This window comes from Typopeltis vanoorti, chromosome 25 (genome assembly GCF_054136105.1).
Source record: "Typopeltis vanoorti isolate ZY-2024b chromosome 25, IOZ_Tvanoo_1.0, whole genome shotgun sequence".
Taxonomy (NCBI): Eukaryota; Metazoa; Arthropoda; class Arachnida; order Uropygi; family Thelyphonidae; genus Typopeltis; species Typopeltis vanoorti.
The window spans coordinates 26,013,629-26,019,628 of record NC_143573.1 but is presented as its reverse complement, the minus strand read 5'-3'; positions in this window follow the sequence as shown (position 1 = coordinate 26,019,628).

Here is a 6,000-nt window from a genome sequence, read left to right as displayed (position 1 = left end):
AATACAAATCACTGTACTCTACATGAGTACAGTGATTTTTTAAAAAATATCAATGTACATAATTATTATTATTAATTTTTATTTTCAATATCAATATCATAGCTTATTATTATACCGGCTATTTATACATACAAAAAATTTTATTTTAATATCAGTATCTTTATTATTGTTATATACTCTACTGACTGTTTTATTACATAATAATATTCATTCTTTGATTATAAGGATTACTTGTAGATAAGTGAGGCGAGTTATCCCACCTACTTCGAAGCTTGGGTTAGCTTTTATGAAGAGAGTGGGATTTAACCTTCACTATTTATATTGTTGTTACTGTTTATGTATGGGATGTAGGCATTGGATGATTTGTGATGTGTATATTAGTGTTACTGGTATATTAACTTTGTTGGTATATTTTCCAGAGTTCGTGTTTTAATGTTCTGTAGTTATCTATGTGTTTCAAATGTCATGGTAGGTTGTTGAGTTGCGTGGGTATCTGAAGTTGTTGAGGGGTGTAGAGTGTTGTTGTAGGTCGTGTTATACGACATGTGTCTCTGTGGTTTCGATAGGTGATGTTGAAGTAATTCCTTGTTAATGTTATGTAGTGTTTATTTCAGGTTTTTAATGCTCAGGATTCTGTGTGTCGCCATGTGCTGGTCTGATATTGTTTGTTGCGAGTCCAAATCACTGTTTACACAGTTTTCCTGTGTGATATTCCTAATTTTGTTAGGTGGTTGCTTGATGTGTTTGCATCGACTATTATACGTATCTGAGTACAGATACCATGATATAGGAGTTTTTATATATGTTGGATGGAATAATGTCTTTTATGTGGAAGAGTTTTGCTGCGATAATCCGGAGTTTGGTGTGTAGGTATTCTATATGTTTTGTCCATTTAAGGTGGCAATCTATATAGAAACCAAGGTATTTTTCATGTGTTACAAGTTTGATTTCGGGACACTGGCAGGTATTTTTGTTGTTACTGCAGTGGTATGTGTGACAGTATATCGATTGTGGTGCATGATTCCTGGGTTGTGTATTAACAACTTCTGTGCTTTGGTGTCGTTGATTACAATTCCGTTTTGGTAGAAATATGTTGTGAATTCATTAGGTCTTGTTGTGCTTTATGGCGCCTTGAGAGACACCGTGTTTTATTTGTATACCCCGACTGTGACATGCACCTATTTTTATTACTTGTGTTATGTTTGAGAGGTAGTTTCTGAACCATGTATGCAGTGTTTCTCTTATATTGAGTATAGTTTGTTGAGTATTATGTCATGTTCAAGTGTATCAAATGCTTTGGTTAAGTCTAGCGGTATAAGGACGGTTTACTTGTTTTTGTCGCGAGCTTTGTTTATTGTGTCGGCGATGTCTTCTAATAAAGTGATGGGGTTTTTGTTTTTTGAAAGCCCTATTGGTTTTGCGAGATGATGTTGTACTTCTGTAAATAGTTCTGTAGTCTGGTGTGTGTTATTTTTTCTAGAATTTTTGTAATGACTAGTAAGGTAGCTATTGGTCTGTAGTTCTGAGTATCGTTTCTTTTTCGGTGTTTGTAAATTGGCGTAATTATTGCAATATTCAGTTGTTGTGGAATAAGGCCAGTGTCTAATATTATGTTCACGAATATAATCTCAAAAGTATTGGATTTATTTGTTCAAAGTGTGTTAAAAGGTCTGGGAGTCTTATTTTGTCTATTCCTGTAGTGGTTTATTTGTAAGAGTGCTTCTTTCAGTTCCTGTTTTGTTACGGGTGGAAAACACATAGTTTGTTGATGACTTTTTGTGGGTGGTTTTTGTTGATCGTTGGTAGTTTGTCTTTTTTGAGTTGTGTGATACTGTTTGTGAAGACATGGTTGAATGACTTTGCTAGTTCTCTTGGTTTGTGTCCTGACCGAAGCTTTTTGCAATAAAATCTTGTGCTGAAGTTTTTTTTTTTCGAGTTACTAGTTCGTTGATTGTAGCCTATGCTTGCTTCATGTTGTCGTTATATTCCATGAATTTTTGGAAGTAGTAGTGAGTTTTTGCCTTAAGAATTTTTGTTGTCAGTTGATTTATTGTTTTTGTATAATGTTCGTAAATGTGTGTGACCGGATGACTTTTTGAGTTTTTTCATAGATTTTCTTTTACAGTAATACTATTTAGTATGTCGTCATTTATCCATGGATTATTGTCTGTTTGTCGCCTTGTTTATGTAGGATTTAGTTGAAAATTCTCGTATAATGTTACATGATCATTTATTATAAGTAGGCATTTCCATTCTGTATTTTTTACACAGTTTTCGACAATGCTCTTTAATATGATCGAGTTTTGTCGACTTTTATGGTGGTGGTGGGGAGGTAGGTAACTTAATAAAACGAAGTTGAGACAAAGTAGTGATAGGCAATTTTGACGTTAATTAATGATGATGTCTATGTATGGATGGGAGCCCGTATGTTGATATGATCAATGCATGATTGTGTTAGTGAATTAGTGAGTATTCCTTCTCTTGTTGGGGAGTTAATGGTAGGGATTTATGTTGTACTGACTTAGTATATCAAGGTATGTATTAGTCGTTGAAGAAGCGTGGTCAAGAGTATTTATGTTAATGTCTCCTATTAGGATGAGCCTGTTTGTTTGTTTGCACAGGGTTCGATGCCGCTTAACCATGCTTCTAACTTTCATGAAGAAAGCTGAGTGGATTATTATCGGGGATCTGTATATTGCGTTTATTGTGTATGCCATTTATTGTGTTTGTGGCTATTTATATTGTGTATGCATTTATTGTGTTTGTGGCTATTTGGAAATAACAAATAGCTACAAACATTTTTTTTTGTGGCTATTTGTGATTTCCAAAATTATTGTTTTGGCATGTTCGAAATGAGTTTGTTTTTCAGTCACATTGTATTTTCTTTGATAAATGCCACGATGGCACCTCCTGTTTTGTTTTGTCTTCATAGTTGTAGGTTTGGTAATTATTAATGTTGTATGCGTAAATTTCTGTGTCGTTTATTTCAACTTCGGTCAGTATTAGCGCATCTATGTTTGTGATTGCGTAGTTGAACAGTGTTATGAATGTAAGCCAGTGTTTTTTTTTATACTTCTTATGTTTGTGTGTACGATAGTGAAGTTGGAATTGGTGGAATGTTGTCTGACCATTTGTTCAAAGAATCAAACACCTTGAAGTTTATATTGTCTGACTGAATATTATTATTATTATTATTATTATTATTATTATTATTATTATTATTATTATTATTATTATTATTATTATTATACGGTGTCTCCATGCATTGTCGATATCCATGTAAAAAATACAGACACAAATTGCCTACTTAAATAGATAGGGCAAACGGCCCCGCCTACTTCTCTGTTCCCTATACGAGAACAAATAGGCGCTAGCTGATTGTTTTTTTTTTTTTTTTTGGTGTCTCCATGGAGTGAAAAGATTCATCGTGGGAGACCCCACATTGACAGACTAACCATTATTTACACAATACCTATCATACTTCTCTTTAAATTCATTCACAGACGAAGCATTCACAACCACCTCTGGCAATGTATTGCACCCCTTCACAAGCCTCCAAGTTAAAAATCTAGTCCTAACACCCTTGTTAACCACACGTTTAAATAATCTCCAGGAATGGCCCCTCGTTCTCTGCCTTCCTGCACTGGTCTTAAAAACGTCATCAGTATCAATCTTGTAAAACCCCTTTAATAATTTATATACTTCTATCATATCTCCTCTCTTATGGTTATAAGCTAGTTTTTAGAGCCCACAGATCTCAAATCAATCCTGGTAGGGAACATACCAAAGACCTGCAACGATCTCTGTAACTCGCCTCTAAATCCTTTCCATCATTTCTTTATCACCAAGAAATCCAAGTGACCAAATCTGTGCACAATAGTGGTCTTATTAATGCCTTATAAAATGGTACAATAACTTCCATATCCCTACTTGTTAGTGTGTTCTTCAACAACAACCATGTAATTTTATGTGATGTTTTGGCAATCTTTGCAATATGCCCTTTAAACTTAAGTTCTTTGTCCACAATGACTCCAAGTCCCCTGCCTCGTCAACTTCTTGCAGTTCAGTTAATATAGTAAACAGCATGTGATCTCATCCTCCTGAAGAACCTTACACTTAGCCACATTTACTTTAGTTCATACTGTCAGCCTTTTAGTCATGCTGCAAAATATCTACATTATCTGAATTGACTATTGCTCTTCCTCATTTTGCATCATCAGCAAATAAGTGGATATTTCCTTTCAAAGTATTCTCAATATCATTTATGTACAAATTAAACAATAGAGGACCAAGCACTGAGCCTTGAGGTACACCACTAGTCACTTGCCTTCTCCTGGACTCAGCTCCTCCTTAAACCACTCTTTGATATCTATCCACCAGCCATCCTTTAATCCAAATCACCAGATTTAAATCCATACCCATTTTCTCTAATTTATGCAACAGAGTTCCGTGTGGAATCTTGTCGAATGCCTTTGCAAAGTCCAGCAGTATCACTGAGTTAGGATTTCCTTTATCCAACTCTACTGTTACTTTATTATAGAAAGTAAGCAAGTTACCGAGGCAAGATCTACATTTCACAAAACCATGTTGTCCCTTATAAAGTATCATATTGCTCTCCACCCGGTCCTGAATTCTAATTTTTACCAATTTCTCAAAAACCTTGACCATCACTCCAGATATATTGATCGGTCTATAATTTGCAACCACAGTCTTGGAGCCTCCCTTGTGCAGTGGAATTATTTTCCCCTCTTTCCACTCTAATGGTACTTTGCCAGAACTCAGGCTTAAATTAAACAGCCTGGTTAGAGGAGGTGCTAATGCTCTTGTACATTCTCGTAACACATGGGCCGATATGCCATGTAACTCAATGGTAGTGTTAGCATTAAGGTTCTGTAATATATTAAGCACCTCTACTTCGTCTATCTCTTGACTCTCATCAGGTCTTTTTCTTCTTTTTATGGTGCTATCTTCTATCGAAGGTCAGCGACCAACTTGATGAGCAAACTGCGTACTTGCATTAATCGGAGCAGTTGGTGCTGCTCTTCCTTTCCACGTCTTGATGTTGTCAAACCATGACATCTCTTAAGTCAATGACACATTTGACACTGCACTATCACATTCAAGATGGTACACTTTTGCAAAATGGTCACTAAGCAACTCTACTATTTGATTTGCTTTTGTTATTTCTCTACCATCAACACTTTTCAAAGTAATCTTTCCTAGCTTCCTCTCATAATTAACTTTGGCTTTCCTTACCATACAGGTTACTCTCTTTGCCTGTACCTTGTACTGCTCATGGGAACGCTCATCACCTTCTCTTTATACTTCCTCCTCAATCTTTTCTTTATCTGCAACGCCTGCTTAATAATATTATTAATCCATCTCACTGCTACTTGATTTCTACTTCTGACTCTTGGAATACAGTCTGATACATCTTTCTTTAACTACTCCTTGACAATCTCCCATGCACCATCAACATCTCACCCCTTCAAATTCTCATGCCATAGCACTGCTAAAAGTTGTCTTCTGGGCTTGTCATAATCACCAGCCTTGTAATTCCACATATACCCCTTCTTAACAGAATATTCAGCACATCTTACAATCTCCCAGGTCAAGACCACACGATCGCTTTCCCCAAGTAGAGAGAGTGTAATTAAATTACTTATTGATATGTTCTCCAATGTTATGACCTGATCTAACGCTCTAGAATCTCTTGTCCCTTCCATTAAATGCTGTCTCAGGTAGTTATCTCTTAACAACTGTATAAACTCCTTTTCCTTTGTTCCTTGAGACTATTCCTTCTCTCAATCTATGTCCCCAAAGTTAAAATCCCCCATAATAATTACTCGACCTTCACTCATGTTGCTAATTTTTCAGTACATACTATCTACATTCTCCCTTATACCCCATGGATTATAGCAATAACCGGTTACATATTTCGCCTTGTTAATCTCTATCTCGCACCAAACAGCCGCGAATGAACTGCCCTCTACATACCTG